Below are 22,272 nucleotides of genomic sequence, written 5' to 3'. Positions count from 1 at the left end.
GGGGATCAGCCCTCCACCAAGCCGTAAGTAAAGAGGAGTTTTCTTTTTAAGAAATGAGAGAAATCCCTGCTTTATATCTGAGAAAAGTAATCGAAAATTTACCTTGTAGCTCGGACCTTAGCCCTTCTCAGTAGAGCTCGTCTTCGGGGGATCTTCTTCCGGAGATGATGGAGAGCGGAACACCTCCCCCTGCCGTACCGCCTTGCGAGGCGGGCGACCCTGAGGTATCGTCACGGAGGGTTTCTCCGAATCTGGCGGGGCCGGAAGGTAGTCATATGGCCCCCCAAAGCCCTCCGCGTCCGGCCCTCGAAAAGGGCCATCGGACGAGTCCGGCGCCGTCTGGTGCGCGGTCGGAGGAGCTGAAGGATCTGCTAGGGCGAGCATCTATCTCAGAGGAGCACCGTGCATTGATGGGTACAGTGATTGAGAGGATTTCATCCGCAGAGAGCGGATTGCACGAGGCCGTCAGGAGTTCACTGACAGGTTTTGAGGTACGCGAAATAATGTACACTTTTTGGGCAATTGCGCATAAATAAGATGCGCCCTGTGTAGATAGTAGCCCCTGAGACTCTGTGTGTTGTCAAAAGTGATGGCGCACAGAGGATCATAATCCCAGGTCTAATATGCCGCCTTTATACGTAGGTGGCGAAGTGTCCGGTGGCCAGCCGAACTGATGGATTTGCCGAGCCAAAGCGGCAACTTGACGTGGCAGATGCCGACATTGCGCTTGTCAACAAGCGGCTTGACGAGGCACAAGGTATGTAATTCCTTCGGCGGCACCTGGTAAGAGGAGCTTTATGCTAGTATCTTACAATGTGTGCGCTTGATGCAGATGGTGCTGCTGCCATGGAGAATCTTTGGGCAGAACTTGCCCGAGCCAAGGAGCAAGCCAGGAAAAGTGATGCGGCTACCGGAAAGGCAATTGAAGAGCTGAAAGCCGAACAGGCTGCTCACTGCCGAAGCAAGAAGGAAATGGCCATGAAGCTGAAGAACGCTGCTAACCGTTGCAAGGTTCTTGAAAAAGAAGATCGGGCGGAACAGACGGACCTGAAGAAGGCCATTGCCGATGCCAAGGATGCTCGCTCTGCGATGAGAGCTGTGAAGGAGGAGCTGCGTCAGGCCGGAGAAATCGCGGCTGGAAAGCCCTTTATGCTGCGGAGGAAGTTCTGTGATCCTAAACATGCTCCGTTAGACTAGATGTGGAGTACGGCGGACACCTATCTGGATTTAGCAGTGAGTGCCGCAGATGCGGCCGAGCACTTCCGAGATCAAGAAGATCGCGAAGTGGAAAAGCTCTTTTGGTCGCAGTTCCACAATCCAGAGCGTCCACTGTCATTAGCTGATCGTGTAGCCGAATGGGCCGAGCTAAATAGGTTGTCCGGACTCGCCATGAAGTATGCCGTGAGTCATCTGTGGCCAGAGAGACCAGAGCCGAAAAGTTATTTCAACTTGGTGCAGCAGTTCCTTGGTGCGGCGCTGCATATCAATGCGATGAAGAGGTCAGCGTGCATAGAGGGTGCGCGGATGGCTCTTGCCCGTGTCAAGACATACTAGGCGGAAATGGAAGCCACCACTGTTGCATCCCCAGACTCGGATGGAAGCCGAGTACCTGCCGAGCGCTATTTTCAGGAAGTTCTGCAAGGCGCTCGTTTAATAGAGACGCAGTGCTCGAAGGATACTATATTCGAATAGCATGTATTATTGTAAAAAAATATTTTGATAAATTGTAGAAGCTTTTTATACTTGTGCCTGCAAGTATTATGATACCTCCTGTGCGGCCGTTTAACATATATGTATATATAATCTGAAAGATGGCAATCGTCGGCTTCAGCCCCCACGCACATAATGCGGGGGTGTTCGCAGAAGGCGCATTTTCACACTTCATCCAACGTCTTGGTCCTACAAAGGAGGTGATAGCGCAGCGAACTAGGCAATCAGACTATGATGCTTTATCACTTTCACTTAGCCATAGGAGTTTGACATTGAGGCTACTTATATAGCCCCTGGTGGCGCCTGCGCTCGCCCGAACTCAGGGCGCGTATGTGCCTGGCCGGGAAACAACCCTTCGTTAATGCGGAGGAATCCTAAAGATTCCAGTATGTCATTGAGTGGTTGACCAGTCTCACGCTATATCATGACAGTCAGTTTTCGGCTTTCTCTACTGAGGTGTTCGCGTGGCCGAACCAGGGCACAATCGCAGTAGTTCTATTGGTGCCGCCTTAGCCGATAGAGCGGAACGTAAGGCAGCAAAACACAGGAGCCGGGCAAACCCAACGTTTGACCAAAGACATGATTCGGAGCTGATGCATATAAGGCCAAACTCGTGACGCCGAACACTCCCTAGGGTATTCGGTCTTTATGAGGGCGGGCGGGATAACGCCCTTAGTAATAAGCCCCTAGTGTCCAGGTACGCGCAAAACTCTGACGTGGCCACATGCCAAAACGCCAGCCTCCTCCTTGGTTATACCAAGAAACCAGGGGATGTGTATCAACAAGAGACAGTAAAAAAGGTTTACGCAGGGTCTTAATCTGAAAAGAATCCTTGGAACGGGTCCCTGCTGCACGTCTGCGCCTGTGTCTCCGTTGTGCCGTATCCTGGACGGGCATAGCACGGTGTTCATCTGTAAAAGAGAGGAAGTTAGTTAAAGAAAGATCGTGCCGAACATGAGTTATACTAAATAGACAAAGTATAAATCGAAATGGGTAAAATTGAGCTTTATTGTCTCTTGTTTTATATGCGCGAAGCCCCTAGTACAGGGGTATACGGCTATTAAGCCTTTATCAATTGTATGTTTATGCCGGACTCGTCTAGCCGTGTCCGTGGTCTTGACGAACTGTTTAGATGCTTTGGCTGGTGAAGCCGCTTTATTGTGGGGCTGTCAAGGCAGCCGCATTGTTTTCCGCGCGGGAGGAACACTCAATGTTTTCCCTTTAATGAGATGATGCCTCGTGGACCGGGCATCTTAAGTGTAAGAGATGCATAATGCGGTATTGCGTTAAAGCGGGCGAAAGCTTTGCATCCCAGCAGTGCTTGATAGCTACTTGAGAATGGGGCGATGTGGAAAGTTAGCTGTTCGCAACGAAAGTTATCGGGGGAGCCGAACATAACTTCTAGCCGGAGAGAACCCATGCAACGGGCATCCGGGCCTGGCGTTACCCCTTGAAAGGAGGTTTTGCTATGGCGAATTTTTGTTGGGTCTATCCCCATGTCGCGGATTGTGTCCTAGTATAACAGGTTTAGACCACTGCCGCCGTCCATCAGGACATTTGTGAAATGGAGTCCGCCGACTATTGGATCTAATACCAAGGCAGTCCAGCCTGCGTTCCGGATACTTCTAGAGTAATCCTGATGGTCGAAGATGATTGGTTTTAACAACCATTGGCGAGACTCCTTTGGGATAGGCCATATGGCGCGTATCTCTGGTGGCGCCGTTCTGTTTGTCACGTGAAGTAAGTTTACTGTTTTGACTTCTTGTGGGAAATCCTTTTGTTTCCTGGTGCTCTGCTTGTGGGGTTCGTCGTCGTCTTCACTTGGTGTGTCGAGCCCCTTGTGTTCGGCGTTGAGCTTGCCGGCTTGCTTGAAAACCCAACAATCTCTGTGGGTATGGTTCGCAGGCTTCCCGGGAGTACTATGTATTTGACATATCTTGTCCAAGATTTTGTTTAAGTTGGATAGCTTGTCCCTGTTATCCTTGAGGGGCGGCTTTCTCTAATTCTGCCGCGAGCTTTTGAATCCAGCGTTGACCGCCGTGCTCTTTGGGCTGTTTCCCTTATTCCGGCGCTGGTCCTTGCTGCGTCGGGGTTTTCCGTTTCCATCCCTAACTTCGGATGTACTTGGGTCGCTGGTGCTGCATCTTGCCAACCAGCTGTCCTCTCCTACGCAAAAGCGGGTCATGAGGCTTGTCAATGCGGCCATTGTTCTTGGCTTTTCTTGGCCGAGGTGTCTGGCGAGCCATTCGTCTTGAACGCTGTGCTTAAAAGCTGCTAGGGCTTCGGCGTCCGGACAGTCGACTATCTGATTCTTTTTAGTAAGAAATCTGTTCCAGAATTTCCGGGCTGACTCTCCGGGCTGTTGAATTATGTGACTGAGATCGTCTGCATCCGGAGGGCGGACATAGGTCCCTTGATAATTTGCCCGGAAAGCATCCTCAAGCTCTTCCCAACTTCTGATGGTGTTTTCGGGAAGGCTTTTGAGCCAATGCGGGGCTGGCCCTTTAAGCTTGAGGGGTAAGTATTTTATGGCGTGGAGGTCATCTCCTCTGGCCATGTGTATGTGGAGGATATAATCCTCGATCCAGACCCCAGGGTCTGTTGTTCCGTCGTACGCCTCTATGTTTACGGGCTTGAATCCCGCTGGAAATTCATGGTCCAGCACCTCATCGGTGAAACATAGGGGGGGTGCGGCACCCCTGTATTTGGGTGTGCCGTGATGTTCGGATATTTGTTGTGTTGCATTGCTTACTAGAGCTTGCTTTCTTGGCCCGTATATAGATCTGGCTGGGCCGTCTTTTTGATGCGGATCCTTTAGTGGATCGCGTGCCGGCTTGTGTGCGGTGCCGCTTGCCGCTCCATGCTGGCCATGCGGTCGTCCATCCGACCGGATGGCTTTCGTATTTTTTGACTGCGGGGGCTCTAAGGCCTCCTCGTCAAATTCAGGCAGCAGCTTTCGTTTTGGATAGCTTTTTGTACGGCGACTGCCGGCATATTTGTCTGCGGTGTTGCGTACTTTGCTCCATCTGATTCTGAGTGCATCTTCCGCAGTTTTGAGCTTCCGCTTCTGCTTTTTCAGGCTATGCATAGTGGCGACGAGCCTTTTGTGGAGGTTCTTCTGCTCCATGAGTTTATCCGGCGTAAGGTTGTCCGGACTGTTGTTTTCGCCGGGGACGGGGTGTTAGGTTTGTTTATCCAAGTTTCCCTGTTCAGACGCTTGCTCGAAGGCATGTTCGTCGTCCGCCGGCTCGTCCTGCTCTATGGCTGGGTCTGTATGGCTACTGTCTCTGTCGAGGCAGGGCTTGGAGCGGCGCTTGCGTCGCCGCTTTGATTGCTTTTCGAGTGAACGATCCCTCATTGCATCCTTGTGTTCCTCCTCGTCGCTTCCTTTGGGTGTGTCCACCATGTATACATCATGAGATGAGGTGGCTGTCCAGTGCCTTATAGGCGTTGGTTCGTGTTCATCTCCTACATCGTCGTCCATACCGTCGATGTCTTTGGAGTCGAAGTTGAGCACATCATTTAAATTATCGACAGTGGCTACGAAGTGGGTGGTGGGTGGGCTTTGAATTTCTTCATCATCCGCATCCCAACCTTGTTGACCATAGTCCGGCCAGGGCTCTCCTGATAAAGAGAGAGAGAGACTTTAGTGAATTCAGAATATCGCCGAAGGGCGAGTGCTGAAAGATGTTCGCGGCGGTGAACTCCATGATCGGCGCCCAATCGGGTTCGATCGGTCGAGGCGCGGAGGGATCGGAGTCCGGAGAGGAGTCCGGCTCCTTGGAGTCACGGGCTTTGCAGAGAATAGGGCTGGTGTTCGGCTCGATCACCGTAGAGATTGCAGCTCCTGAGGCGGTGTCTAACCACCCATCCTCGATTGGTGTGATCAGCTCCGAGCTAGGGGTCGGAGCTGATGCGGGTGCGGCCTCCAGGGCACTGTTCGGCGGCAGAGCTAAATCATGCCCATCATGACAGTGCGGCGCGCTCTGCTGTGGCCCGAATTTGTCGAAGATCGAGTCTTCGCGGATGTCGGCCGTGTAGTTCAAACTTCCAAATCTGACCTGATGGCTAGGGGCGTAGCTTTCGATCTGCTCCAGATGGCCAAGCGAATTGGCCCGTAGTGCAAAGCCGCCGAATACGAAGATCTGTCCAGGGAGAAAAGTCTCACCCCAGATCGCATCGCTGTTGATGATCAGAGAAGCCATCGGGCCTAAAAGTGACGACACAGAGGAACTCTCAATGAAAGCACCAATGTCGGTGTCAAAACCGGCAGATCTCGGGTAGGGGGTCCCGAACTGTGCGTCTAGGTCGGATGGTAACAGGAGGCAGGGGACACGATGTTTTACCCAGGTTCGGGCCCTCTTGATGGAGGTAAAACCCTACGTCCTGCTTGATTAATATTGATGATATGGGTAATACAAGAGTAGATCTACCACGAGATCAGAGAGGCTAAACCCTAAAAGCTAGCCTATGGTGTTGTTCGTCCTACGGACTAAAACTCTTCGGTTTATATAGTCATCGGAGAGGGCTAGGGTTACACAGAGTCGGTTACAATGGTAGGAGATCTACATATTCGTATCGCCAAGCTTGCCTTCCACGCCAAGGAAAGTCCCTTCCGGACACGGGACGAAGTCTTCAATCTTGTATCTTCATAGTCCAGGAGTCCGATCGAAGGTATAGTCCGGCCATCCGGACACCCCCTAATCCAGGACTCCCTCAATCGAGATTAGGATTTGTCACTCCGATTTTCAGAGAGGTATCTTTGGGCCCTCTCGGTAATGCACATCACTATAAGCCTTGAAAGCAATGTGACTAATGAGTTAGTTGCGGAATGATGCATTACGGAGCGAGCAAAGAGACTTGCCGGTAAGGAGATTGAACTTGGTATTGAGATACCGATGATCGAATCTCGGGTAAGTAACATACCGATGACAAAGGGAACAACGTATGTTGTTATGCGGTTTGACCGATAAAGATCTTCGTAGAATATGTAGGAACCAATATGAGCATCTAGGTTCCGCTATTGCTTATTGATTGGAAGTGAGTCTCGGTCATGTCTACATAGTTCTCAAACCCGTAGGGTCCGTACGCTTAACATTTGATGACGATCGGTATTATGAGTTTATGTGTTTTGATGTACCGAATGTAGTTCGGAGTCCCGGATGTGACCACGGACATGACGAGGAGTCTAGAAATAGTCGAGACATAAAGATTGATATATTGGAAGGCTATCTTTGGACATTGGAATGGTTCCAGATGAGTTCGGGCATTTACCGCAGTACCGGGGGGTTACGGAACCCCCCCGGGAGTCAATGGGCCTTATTGGGCCTTAGTGGGAGAGAGGAGGAGGCGGCCAGGTGGAGGGCGCACCCCCAAGCCCAATCCAAATTGGGTGGGGGCCGCCCCCCTTTCCTTCCCTCTCTCTCTCTCTCCCTCTTCCTTCTTCTCCTACTCCAACTAGGGAAGGGGGGAACCTACTCCTACTGGGAGTAGGACTCCCCCTTGGGCGCGCCATAGAGAGGGCCGGCCCTCCCCTCTTTGTTTCCCCTCGTGTTCTTCGTGTTCTTCACGGGGTCCACTCCTTTCGTGAAAGATCGGCCATCTAGGGTTCCACCCTGCATCATAAGTGAGAGTGGCAGAGAGAGAAACCTTGCACCCTCGCACCTTGCCCCTTTCCTAAACAGGGCTTGCATAACGACCATGTTGCCTGACCCGTTTGGGGCAGCCGTGCGGCCACCATTCCTAGCTTCCACCGCTTCTGCAGCCGCGGCGCAGAGAGGCGACGAAGATTGTATGGGATGGGTGGGGGAGCGGTAGCGCTCGCTTCCCTCCCGCTCCGTAATTCCCCATCTTTTCTTGGGCATCATGGATGATGAAGCCGTCGATGAAGAAAACGATGATGAAGATGACGCACGGCGTACACTCTCGGGTTAGCGCAAGCGCTTCCCCCTACCTGGCGCGCCAAAGATGTCATGGGAAAACACGGCCACCCATGGGGACATCAGCCCCTTATGGTTCGGCAGGTGGAAGAGCACATTGCACAAAGAGCGGAGGGTCCAGAGCAGCACGATAGAGATCACACGGGCAGTTTTTACCAAGGTTTGGGCCGCCGCGAGGCATAAAACCCTACTCCTGCTTTGGCGGATTGATGAGGGGACCGTAGTGGAGACGCAATACTCTAGCCCGGCAAGGTTGCCTCGGGGTGAGAGCAGCTGCACGCGTATGAGTGTACGAAGGCCCGAATCCTTTCTAAGGTTGCCATGACCCTCCTTTTATAGATCAAGTGGTCACCATAATGGCAAATCAGTCATTGTGTACTGATTAGATAGCAAATAGTGTTATCATACCTAACTCCGTAGACAGGACAGGCGCATTAAATGCGCCGCCTAGTGTCACATCATAGCGTAGCCCGACAAGCCTTGCTAGGCTGTTCGACCACCTTCTCGCCTGACTGGGTGACATGTCTTTGGACGGGTGTCCTTTGGAGGTGATTTCCTTCGGAAGTGGATGCCACGTGCCAAATAACAACCACTTAGTCTCTTGGGGACTCGATGCCGCACCGATCGATGACTTGTGTTGTTGTGAGGTGGAGCGGCGGAGCCCTGGCGGGGTAGTCCTCCCTCATCGTGCCTGGCAGGCCTGTCGGGATAGCCCTGAGACTTGTCTTCGGGGCAACCTCGACCTCGATGGGCTCGCCTGACTGGCAAGGGAGGTTTTTCCTTGGTGGTCTCTTGCTCCTTTAGCTTAGTGATTGAGGCAAGGGTGTCTCGATGTTTCGATGAGATAGCTATCGTTTTCTGTGGGAGTCGACCTTGATGATCCGACTACAAACATGTGAGACGTCGTGCCTTAGCAATTGCTAAACCGACTTCTGAGGGGTTATTAACCATGCCGGAGCACGATCAACCTAACCACGAGGGTCTATTTCCTGCAAGCAAACGAAGAACAAGCAAGAAACTAAGATTGCAATCTGGATATTGCGAATATAAGATGAAAGCTTTATTGATCAAGGTTGGGTTCTATGACGCCTTGGTCTAGTCGTTGAACTCAAACGAAGTACACAAAGTTGCAGCTATGGCGAAATTTTAATCTAAACAAAACTCAAGGTCTAAACGACACCCTAAGGGATGTATATATGGAGCTAGAGGGGGGAATTTCGTGGCCCTTGGAGGAGGGGTCTGAAACCAACCCTAACTCTTGTTTCCCCACAAATACAGACTCTAAAAACAGCCTATACTTAACTATTTCAAATTACATGGGTCTGACCCAATAATAAGGTGACGTAGCACCTAGAATAGCCTCTGGACAAAATTTATGAAGTGGCATCTTGTATATTTCGTCCAAGGCTTCATGCACTCCTTATGATGGCTTCAAAGTCCTGAAATCATCACTTGCAACTCCGTTCTTGTTCCCCTTGCGCATGCCATCATCTCCATGCTTGGTCTTGCTCTAGTGTTCATCCCTCTTATCCATGCCAGGCCCTTCATTTGTAAGCAAACCAAATGTATCCAATTTAGGCAGCATCATATTCTCATGAACATTAGAATCATTACCGAGAAACGGAAGTACCTGATAATTTAATTGGCATGCGTGAGCTCTAGTAATTGGTCCAGTATATGTAGTAGTAGGGGCTATGGGTGTAACAATGTTATTGATGTCCTCATCATCCTCCCCTTCTTGAAATGAAGTCGTCCTCGACGGAAGCTCATCTTCCTCGCCCAAATAAGGCTTCAAATATGCAATGTTAAAAGTGGGACTAACCCCAAAATCTGCAGGCAGCTCAAGTTTATATGCATTATCATTTATTTTCTCTAACACCTTAAAAGGACCATCAGCACGTGGCATTAGCTTTGATTTGCGCAAATTAGGAAATCTATCCTTATGCAAATGTAACCAAACAACATCTCCAGGTGCAAACACAACATGTTTTCTACCCTTATCTCCAGCAAGTTTATATTTGGCATTCATACGCTCAATGTTTTCCTTAGTTAACTCATGCATTTTTAAAATCAATTCAGCACGTTGTTTAGCATCAAAATTAACCTTCTCCGAAGATGGAAGAGGCAACAAATCAATAGGTGCACGAGGTAGGAAACCATACACAACTTCAAAAGGGCACATCTTAGTAGTAGAATGCAATGAACGATTATAAGCAAATTCAATATGAGGCAAGCATTCTTCCCACATTTTCTTATTATTCTTTAAAACAGCCCTAAGCATAGCACACAATGTTCTATTGACTACTTTAGTTTGTCCATCAGTTTGGGGGTGACAAGTAGTACTAAAGAGCTGTTTAGTCCCCAACTTAGCCCATATACATCTCCAAAAGTGGCTAAGAAATTTAGTATCATGATCTGAAACAATAGTATTTGGCACACCATGCAAGCGAATAATTTCATGAAAGAACAAATTAGCAACATTAACAACATCATCGCTTTTATGACATGGTATAAAGTGTGCCATTTTCGAGAATCTATCCACAACAACAAATATGCTATCCCTCCCCTTCTTTGTTCGAGGTAAGCCTAAAACAAAGTCCATAGATATATCCTCCCAAGGAACACTAGGTAGAAGCAAAGGCATATATAAACCATGAGGATTGAGTCGTGACTTAGCTTTTTGACATGTTGTGCCGCGAGCAATAAAACGCTCAACATCCCATCTCATCTTTGGACAAAAGAAATGTGTAGCAAGTACGTCTTCCGTCTTCTTCACGTGAAAGTGTCCCATTAATCCTCCTCCACGCGCCTACTGCAACAACAAAAGATGAACGGAGCTAGCTGGAATGCATAACTTGTTAGCACGGAACACAAATCCATCACTAACGACGAACTTGTTCCATGTTCTTCCTTCTTTACAATTCTGCATTACATCTTTAAAATCAGCATCATGCACATATGGATCTTTGATGGTCTTGAAACCAAATATTTTGAAGTCAAATTGTGAAAGCATAGTATAGCGACGAGACAATGCATCAGCAATAATATTTTCTTTACCCTTCTTGTGTTTAATGACATAAGGGAAAGTCTCAATGAATTCAACCCATTTAGCATGTCTACGATTCAATTTAGCTTGACTTTTAATATGTTTCAAAGATTCATGATCAGAATGCATAACGAATTCTTTGGGCCATAAATAATGTTGCCATGTTTCTAAATTCCGAACAAGAGCATATAATTCTTTATCATAAGTAGAATAATTCAGACTAGGCCCGCACAATTTTTCAGAAAAGTATGCAACAGGTTTGCCATCTTGTAATAACACACCTCCTAATCCAATTCCACTAGCATCACATTCAAGCTCAAAAGTCTTATTAAAATCAGGAAGTTGGAGTAAAGGAGCATGTGTCAACTTATCTTTCAATACCATGAAGGCTTCTTCCTCTGTGGTACCCCAAACAAAAGGCACATCCTTCTTTGTAAGATCATTGAGAGGTGCAGCAATGGTGCTGAAATCTCTCACAAAACGCCTATAGAATCCAGCGAGGCCAAGAAAACTCCTCACTTGTGTGACCATTTTGGGCTGCGACCAACTCTCAATAGCTTCAATCTTGGCTTTATCAACTACAATTCCCTGTGGAGTAACAACATAGCCAAGAAAAGATACTCGGTCGGTGCAAAAAGTGCACTTCCCAAGGTTACCAAACAAACGTGCATCACATAGAGCAATAAAAACAACATGTAAATGTTCCAAATGTTCCTCCAAAGATCTGCTATAAATCCGTATATCATCAAAATAGACTACCACAAATCGTCCAATGAAAGCACGTAAAACTTCCTTCATTAATCTCATGAAAGTACTAGGTGCATTAGTTAACCCAAAAGGCATGACTAACCACTCATATAATCCAAACTTATTTTTAAATGTTGTTGTCCATTCATCTCCCAATTTCATACGAATTTGATGGTATCCACTACGCAAATCAACTTTGGGGAATATTGTAGAGCCACTCAATTCATCAAGCATATCATCTAGCCTAGGAATAGGATGACGATAATGAATAGTAATATTATTAATGCCTCTACAATCAACACACATACGTGATGTACCATCCTTTTTCGGCACTAGAATAATAGGAACAACACAAGGACTAAGATATTCACATATATAACCTTTGTTGAGCAGCTCCTGGACTTGACGCATAATCTCCTTTGTCTCCTCTGGATTGGTATGGTATGGTGCACGGTTGGGTAGCGATGCACCAGGAATTAAGTCAATCTGATGCTCAATCCCTCAAATAGGTGGTAATCCCGGTGGCACTTCTTGTGGAAAGACGTCAGCGAACTCCTGCAAAATGTTAGTAACAGCAGGAGGCAAAGAGGAAGGCACATCCTCGAATGAAAATAATGCCTCTTTGCACACAAAAGCATAGCAAACAGATTTGCTAAAATCTAGATCATCAATATCAGATTTGGTGGCAAGTAAACATGCACTTTTCAATGTAATTTCAGAAGCAACACTAGTTGGTTTATTATTAGGCTTCATTTGTTGCTCAAATTCTTTTGCCACAATCTGATTTTCACTCTTATTTTTCTCCTGATTTGCTTTATTAGCTCTATTAATATCATCTTTCAAAATGGAATCAGGAGCCATAGGAAGCAAAGTAATATTTTTATCCTTATGAACAAGAGTATACTGATTGGTTCTACCATGGTGTACATAGTTTTTATCAAATTGCCATGGTCTACCAAGTAATAAAGAACATGCTTGCATTGGTACCACATCATAATCAACATAATCAACGTATGTAGAGATACCAAAATGCACACGAACAGTACGTGTTACCTTAACCTTGCTATTGTTGTTGAACCATTGGATGTAGTAAGGATGTGAATGTGGTCTTGTGGTGAGGGATAACTTCTCCACCATCTCCATGCTAGCCAAGTTGTTGCAGCTCCCTCCATCTATGATGACGCGAACAGAATGTTCCTTCACAACTCCCTTTGTATGGAACAAATTATGCCTCTAATTTTGCTCTGCTTGTGTAACCTGCACACTCAAAACATGTTGAGCAACTAAACATTCATACTTGTCAGCATCTTCAGTAACAATGTATTGTGTCTCATGATCAGAATCATCTCCACCGTGTTCTACACTTGTAATAAGAGCCAAAGTCTCCTCATCATAGTCACCAGCGGACTCATACCCACCATCCTCAGTAACAATCATCACACACTTAGATGAGCATTCTCTCGCATAATGACCTCCACCCTTGCAACGATGACAAATAATATCATGTGTTTGCCCTGTTGATGCCATGGAGGAAGAAGGGCTCTGTGCAGGCCCAGAAGGTGCGCTCTTGGCAGATAGTGGTGGTTGTGCCTGCTTTCTTGTATCACGATTGGAGGTGGCAGCTGACGGAGGTGCCGGTGTAGCAGAACGTGTGGAAGTAGAGGATGCACGCGGTGCCCATGATGAAGGTCGACCTCCAAAAAAGCTAGTTCGCGCCAATGCTTGTCGATCCTGCACTTCACGTTCATCTTTGCAAGCAAGATGGAATAAACGAGTGATATTATTATATTCCTTATACCCTAGAATGGTCTGAATCTCTTTATTTAATCCACCCATAAAACGTGCAAGTATGGCTTCGTTATCCTCAACAATGGCACATCTAATCATACCAGTTTGTAATTCCTGATTATATTCTTCTACATAATTTTTTCCTTGTCTCAAACACAGCAATTTTTGAAGCAATTCACATTGATAATATGGTGGAACCCAACGAGTACGCATATCATTTTTCAAGGCAGCCTAAGTAGCTGGAATAGGATATAATCTACAATGTTTAGACCACCAAACACATGCAAAACTAGTGAAAGCACAAACAACAGCATGAACACGTCTCTCCTCAGGATATTGTAAACATGTAAAACATCGTTCAGTTAAGTAAGATATATATCAGGAACATATCTACCCTCAAATGGTGGAATATTCAATTTTAGTTTAGGAAGATGGTCATGATCTTGTACCTCAGGTGGTGGTGTAGCCCTACCGTTGCGATGATATGCATGAGGATGACCTGGTGGTGGTGGTGCTGGTGGTTACACGTAGTTTTGATTTTGATAAACCTCATCCTCGTAATGGTCCTCCACCTCTGCAGTAGCAGCAGGAGCTACAAAAGCATCAACAGTAGGTACATCGGCACCAGAAGTTTGACCAGGCTCAAGGGGAACGCGCAATGCTCATCCCACTTGATTTAGAGGTTCGACAGGTGCAACGACGGTGGTTGTGGAAGACGCACGAGTACTTCATCGAACTTGGCATCCAACTTGGTGTCAATTGTCTTCTCAATGTCATCAATCTTCTCTAGTGCCTTTCCGAAGGTGGCCATGACGTCTTCCACCTGTTGACTCAACATTTGCTGAAATTTATCATGAAGCTCCTTCTTCGTCATGTTCTCCCAGTCAATCTCGTCGGCTTGTGGTCCTGCCATGGTTAGCAACAATAGAAACACACAAGAATATGATCCTACAGACTACTAGAAAGTGAAAGTGTGATGTATGGTGGAACCCTATACGGCCGATCTATCACGGAAGGAGTAGATCCCAACGAGGAACACGAAGAACACGAGGGAAAACATGAGAGAATCACTCAAACCAACGAGATTAGGTCACACATATGCTAGATTCTCGAAACACAAAGAGATACACGATCCAAATCCAACAAGGGACGATACATAGGGTAACCGGTTCTTCTTCGTGAGGAGGCCTTGAATCCATGAGGGATCTTCCCGTGAGGGGTCTTGTATCCAAGATCGATCTTCTCAGAAGAGGCCGCAATCTCTCTCGGTGGAGTAGATTCGGATGGATGAGCGAAGCTCTATCTCACATATGAGCTAACACAACGCTAACCCTAACTAGGAGGAGGTGGAGGAGTATATATAGTCTAGGGCCATGAAGGGGTAAGTGGGGGATACATGGGCCTCGGCCCGAAACTGTGCATAGACAGGTACCGGACATCTGCTAGGGACTGGTCGTCTAGTATCTCGTGGGCGTTCGGAGATCTGATGGTCGTCGGACTTCCTCTATTTCCGTTCTGTGAAGGTGGCGCCGGACGTTCGGTCCTAGCTGGTCATCCGCTTGGTCGGAGGTGTGGCCGGTCGTCCGGTCCTGGCCAGACGTTTGCTCGCTGTAGCTTGCGTCGGCTGGGACTTGGCCTGCTTGGGCTTTAGGTGACGAACGTCCGATCCCGACTGGTCGTCCGGTGGCCGTAGCTCCAATGACAACTCTTCTTCTTGTCCCTCGTACTTGGTGTCCTTGTCGTTTTGGTCCATTGGATGTAGCTGCTCCGTGGCCTTCCTCCAAGTACCCGATCACACATAGTGTTTCCGCTTGAGGTAGTAGCCATGTCTCATGTATAGAAAGTGGTAGTTCGGAGAGAAGCGAGTTCACCTTGCATCCAATAGCGCATAGTCGAGGTCTCGTCTTATGTTCTGTTGGGGCTTGGAGAGTATACGTAGTGTACATGGGGATGATCGTAGGATGCTCCGCATCATCTCCCCCCTTGGGAAAGATTCATCCTCGGATCATGATCCTCATCACCATGGAAACTATTGTCGTGGACGGACTTGTAGTTGGACGTAGTCGAAGACATGGCGCAATCCAAGTACTCCAAGGTGTCTCAGGAGTGATAGACATGCAAAAGGAGCAAGCAGAAGCGACACTCGGAAATACAATGGTTAGTGCACACAAAGTGTCCATCGAGTAAGTATGAGTCTGTTCGGCAAGATTGTTCGTGATAAAGCGCATGAAGCTTATCAAGATGATATAGAATGATGTGCAAAGCATTCATGGGAACAAAAGCATTTGTTGTGCACGCAAATGTATTGTGCATGTGATCAATGCAACCACTATGAAAAATGATTTCATAATGGGACGATTTATCAAAAGCATGAACATGGTAATTGGTTCTCAATGTGATTATGTTGTCATGCAATTGATGGTGGTAAAGATGATCATGATGTATGAATATGTCATCAAGGAAGATCACAACAAATTTGCTAAGGAAGTGCACAAGCTCATATATCATGGATGACATGGGAATACAAGATGCAACAAGGCAATCATAATGTGAGTCAATTCATGCATAAGATGCAAATTTGTCATGTGTATGATATGTCCATCGAGCATGACATGTATGAGCACAATCAATAAATATGGAGGTGTTAGTGCAATGTGTCAAAGGAGTGTTGATGTACTAATGCTCGATGTCGTGGCATGAGTGGAGGTGCGAAGGTGCATCCAATAAGTCCGAGCGCTCCTCATTTTGAAGGTCCATAGAGCCAATCTCCAATGTCGCTCCTCCGTTCGTGAGATGTCTCATGTAGACAACAAGAAGGAGACAACAATGAAAGAGTGACCCATCCAATATGCGTATTTGAGGATGGCTCAAAGGGAAGGAGGTAACCTTTAGAAATGTCTCACGGATGTTGGAGTTGCGCATCTTTTATGCCTTCACATAACCAATATGTCTCGTGATGGTACCACCTTGTGAATCCTTCAAAACGAAAGAACATGACAAACACTCGGAAAACCAAATGAGGTTAGCGGAAGTGCAAAACCTATCATTCGTGTAGTAAGATACCCAACAAGTGTATGCATCATGCTCATCATAAGAAAGGGCAAGGGAGCATTTCATAGTATGGAGGCATATGATGCGAGAACAACCAAATACAATAGGCTCAATCAAACAAGCATGCATCACAAGTAAGATGTCCAAGTCTCCATGATCAATAAGCATAGCAACTTATCACTCAATACAAGGGGATATGAGAGATGCCACTAATGGAGACAAGAGACAATGATCAAGACAAATCAAGTGAGAGGCATGAACATATATGTCATCAACCCAAGAAAGCGAGTAAGAATGGAACATGGGCGATGCGACAAAGCAAGCAATCATAGTGATCAAGTCAAGCAAGCTAGTAGTGCGAAGATGCAACATACTAGAAGGAATCATGCCAAGCTTGTCATTTGTGCAAATGGTGGTCATGAATAATGCACAAGACATGTCACAAGCATGAAAGCAAGATATGAGCAGTGTATCATCAATGTATTGGCGAGAGGCCATATGTAAATAGCAATGGGACATCATGACTCTCCCAACACAACAAGCAACAATAGCATGAGGCACATGGTAAACATGGCAATAGAAACAAGGATATTGACCAAGCATGCAAATACACATAGGAGTAACATAATGGTGAAACATGGATAGATGCACGCAAGGGTCACAATTGCATGGCAAAATCATGTAAAGAGGCATAGCATGCAAAGTGAACAGGATAATATGGGCATAAGGTAACAAGTGATATATAGCCCATAGCCGTGTGAGAGCCAAGTAAAAGAGATGCACGTAGTCCTTGCGCGAAGGGAATGGTGGTAAGGATAGCCCACGGGATCCCAAGTCATCATTGCTCTCAAGAGCTTGTTTCGTCAACTCTTGGGATTGAGAGGTTGACAAGTATACGTGAGTACCTACAAAAAACAAAGGCAAAAGGAAAATTGCTGGTGTGTGGTATATGTACACATCATCCATCATGATGCGCACGTGCTTGTGTTGGTTAGCACAAAATAGTGAATGCTCAAATAAATGAGATGCATGATATAGAAACATGTCATCCATCATGATAGGTTTGTTATTATGTATATCATAATGGAGACTCAAATTGTGTAATGCCTCATGAGAAATATGTAGAGCATTGTTATTCATGGAATGCATATGGTGCAAGCAATTATGGGAATCATGCAAAGTATGGAATGCATCAAAATCTCCTAATATGTATGAGGAAACTATGGGGGTCTCCTCATGAGCATTAACGGAAACATCACATGGAGAATATTGACAACATCCAAAACAATGCATATTCGAAGCAATGTGTTCATGGTATGGCATAGTAGATGAATTGCGCAAATCATGTAAAGGAAGCATGGCAATATCATCACATGAAAAACAAAATCCAATGACCGTCATCTCGTCATCTATGCCATAAGTGCAAATGGGATTTATTTTAATGGGGCATGCACAATTACTATGTTGAGATTTAAATGATGCAATATGGGAGATCTCACTCATAGCATATGACAAGTTTAAAGGATTGTCGAACATGATGTGACCAAAAGAATTTTCACATGCCATCCTATGGAGCATAGCATCACAACTAGGCAAATCAACATGCTCATCATCATATTCATCATAAATGGGTGGCATATCAAAGCATGTAGAAGACATAATATGTTGTGAATCCATAAGGTGATCAACATCATGCAAGCAATCATTTGCAAGATAGTCCACTAGTGGGACAAGAGAAGCACCATCACCTATGTTACCTTTGGAGAATTGCTCATGTGGTGTAGGTGAGGTGTCGAAGAACAAGTCATGGTCATCTTCATCTTGATGGAACCATGTGAGGGGTGCATCATCGTCCACGATGGCCATCGTCGTCTCCATTGGAGGTATGGACTCGTCGAGGGTAGGCATGTCGTCATGTAGGAGACCTAGCACCAAAGAAGAAAACACACTCGAAGTAGAGGTTAAGTCGTTAGAAATCATAGTGGGGTTACCGGAACCCCCCCCCCCCCGAGGGGGGGGTTAATGGGCCTTCATGGGCTTTAGAGGAAGAGAGGAGGAGGAGGCCAAGAGGAGGGGCGCCCCCCAAGCCCAATCCCAATTGGGAAGGGGGCCGGCCCCCCTTTCCTTCTCTCCCTCACCCCTTTCCTTCCCCTCCTAGTTGGACTAGGAAAGGGGGGAACCTACTACTAGTAAGAGTAGGATTCCCCCCTTGGGGTGCGCCCTATGAGGCCGGCCGGCCCCCTCCTCCACTCCTTTATATATACGGGGGAGGGGCCACCCCATAGACACACAAGTTGATTTCTTAGCCATGTGCGGTGCCCCCCTCCACAGATTTCCACCTCGGTCATATTATCATAGTGCTTAGGTGAAGCCCTGCGTCGGTAACTTCATCATCACCGTCACCACACCGTCGTGCTGACGAAACTCTCCCTTGGCCTCAGCTGGATCTAGAGTTCGAGGGACGTCACCGAGATGAACGTGTGCAAATCACGGAAGTGCCGTGTGTTTGGTACTTGATCAGTTGGATCGTGAAGACGTTCGACTACATCAACCGCGTTACTTAACGCTTCCACTTTCGGTCTACGAGGGTACGTGGACACACTCTCCCCGCTCGTTGCTATGCTTCTCCTAGATAGATCTTGCATGATCGTAGGCAAATTTTTGAAATACTACGTTCCCAACAGTGGCATCCGAGCTAGGTCTATGTGTAGATGTTATATGCACGAGTAGAACACAAAGGAGTTGTGGGCGTGGGTATATACATATTGCTTGCTGTCACTAGTTGTTTCTTGATTCGGCGGTATTTTTGGATGAAGCGGCCTGGACCGACATTACATGACCGTGTTCATGAGACTGGTTCTACTGATGTGCTTTGCACACAGATGGCTGGCGGGTGTCGGTTTCTCCAACTTTAGTTGAATCGGATTCAATAAACAGGGTTCTTTCTGAAGATTAAAAAGCAATCACTATACCACGTTGTGGTTTGTATGCCGTAGGTAAGAATGTTTCTTGCTAGAAGTCGTAGCAGCCACGTAAAACTTACAACAACAAAGTAGAGGACGTCTAACTTGTTTTTGTAGGGCATGTTGTGATGTGATATGGTCAAGACATGATGATATATAATTTGTTGTATGAGATGATCATGTTTTGTAACAGTTATCGGCAACTGACAGGAGCCATATGGTTGTCGCTTTATTGTATGTAATGCAATCACCGTGTAAGTGCTTTACTTTATCACTAAGCAGTAGCGATAGTCGTAGAGGCAATAGTTGGCGAGACGACAACGATGCTTCGATGGAGATCAAGGTGTCAAGTTGGTGATGATGGTGATCATGACAGTGCTTTGGAGATGGAGATCAAAGGCACAAGATGATGATGGCCATATCATATCACTTATTTGATTGCATGTGATGCTTATCCTTTATGCATATTATTTTGCTTAGTTCGGTGGTAGCATTATAAGATGATCTCTCACTAAATTTCAAGGTACAAGTGTTCTCCCTGAGTATGCACCATTGCTACAGTTCGTCGTGCCGAGACACCACATGATGATCGGGTGTGATAAGCTCTATGTTCACATACAACGGGTGTAAGCCAGTTTTACACATGCAGAATACTCGGGTTAAACTTGACGAGCCTAGCATATGCAGATATGGCCTCGAAACACTGAGACTGAAAGGTCGAGCGTGAATCATATAGTAGATATGATCAACATAGTGATGTTCACCATTGAAAGCTACTCCATCTCACGTGATGATCGGACATGGTTTAGTTGATATGAATCACGTGATCACTTAGATGATTAGAGGGATGTCTATCTAAGTGGGAGTTCTTAAGTAATATGATTAATTGAACTTTAATTTATCATGAACTTAGTACCTGATAGTATTTTGCATGTCCATGTTATTGTAGATAAATGGCCCGTGCTGTTGTTCCGTTGAATTTTAATGCGTTCCTAGAGAAAGCTAAGTTGAAAGATGATGGTAGCAACTAAACGGACCGGGTTTGTAACTTGAGGATTATCCTCATTGCTGCACAGAAGAATTACGTCCTGGAAGCACCGCTAGGTGCCAAACCCGCAGTAGGAGCAACTCCATATGTTATGAACACCTGGCAGAGCAAAGCTGACGACTACTCGATAGTTCAGTGTGCCATGCTTTATGGCTTAGAACCGGGACTTCAACGACATTTTGAATGTCATGGAGCATATGAGATGTTCCAGGAGTTGAAGTTAATATTTTAATCAAATACCCGGATTGAGAGATATGAAGTCACCAATAAATTCTACAACTGCAAAATGGAGGAGAATAGTTCTGTCAGTGAGCACATACTCAGAATGTCTGGGGTACCACAATCACTTGACTCAGCTGGGAGTTAATCTTCCGGTTGATAGTGTCATTGACAGAGTTCTTCAATCACTGCCACCAAGCTACAAAAGCTTTGTGATGAACTATAATATGCAAGGGATGGATAAGACTATTCCTGATCTCTTCGCGATGCTAAAAGCTGCGGAGGTAGAAATCAAGAAGGAGCATCAAGTGTTGATGGTCAACAAGACCACTAGTTTCAAGAAGAAGGGCAAAGGGAAGAAGGGGAACTTCAAGAAGAACGACAAACAAGTTGCTGCTCAAGTGAAGAAGCCCAAGTCTGGACCTAAGCCTGAGACTGAGTGCTTCTACTGCAAAGGGACTGGTCACTGGAAGCAGAACTGCCCCAAGTATTTGGCGGAAAAGAAGGACGGCAAAGTGAAAGGTATATTTGATATACATGTTATTGATGTGTACCTTACTAAAGCTCGTTGTAGCACCTGGGTATTTGATACTAGTTCTGTTGCTAATATTTGCAACTCGAAATAGGGGCTATAGATTAAGCAAAGATTGGCTAAGGACGAGGTGATGATGCGCGTGGGAAATGGTTCCAAAGTCGACGTGATCACCGTCGGCACGCTACCTCTACATCTACCTTCGTGATTAGTTTTAGACCTGAATAATTGTTATTTGGTGCCAGCGTTAAGCAGAACATTATATCTAGATCTTGTTTGATGCGAGACGGTTATTCATTTAAATCAGAGAATAATGGTTGTTCTATTTATATGAATAATATCTTTTATGGTCATGCACCCTTGATGAGTGGTCTATTTTTACCAAATCTTGATAGTAGTGATACACATATTCGTAGTATTGAAGCCAAAAGATATAAGTTTAATAATGATAGTGCAACTTATTTGTGTCACTACCGTTTAGGTCATATTGGTGTAAAGCGCATGAAGAAACTCCATGCTGATGGGCTTTTGGAATCACTTGATTATGAATCACTTGATGCTTGCAAACCATGCCTCATGGGCAAGATGACTAAGACTTTGTTCTCTGGAACAATGGGGCGAGCAAAAGACTTGTTGGAAATAATACATACTGATGTATGCGGTCCAATGAGTGTTGATGCTCGTGGCTGGTATCGTTATTTTCTGACCTTCACAGATGATTTGAGCAGATATGGGTATATCTACTTGATGAAACATAAGTCTGGAACATTTGAAAAGTTCAAAGAATTTCAGAGTGAAGTGGAAAATCTTCGTAACAAGAAAATTAAGTTTCTACGATCTGATCGTGGAGGTGAATATTTGAGTTATGAGTTTGGTCTTCATTTGAAACAATGCGGTATAGTTTCACAACTCACGCCACCTGGAACACCATAGTGTAATGGTGTGTCCGAACGTCGTAACCACACTTTATTAGATATAGTGCGATCTATGATGTCTCTTACTGATGTACCGCTTTCGTTTTGGGGTTATGCTTTAGAGACAGCTGCATTCACGTTAAATAGGGCACCATCTAAATCCGTTGAGACGACACCATATGATCTGTGGTTTGGTAAGAAACCCAAGTTGTCGTTTCTTAAAGTTTGGGGCTGCGATGCTTATGTGAAAAAGCTTCAGCCTGATAAGCTCGAACCCAAATCGGAGAAATGTGTCTTCATAGGATACCCAAAGGA

This window comes from Triticum dicoccoides, chromosome 2A (assembly GCF_002162155.2).
Source record: "Triticum dicoccoides isolate Atlit2015 ecotype Zavitan chromosome 2A, WEW_v2.0, whole genome shotgun sequence".
NCBI classification, from domain to species: domain Eukaryota; kingdom Viridiplantae; phylum Streptophyta; class Magnoliopsida; order Poales; family Poaceae; genus Triticum; species Triticum dicoccoides.
This window is presented reverse-complemented; position numbering follows the sequence as displayed.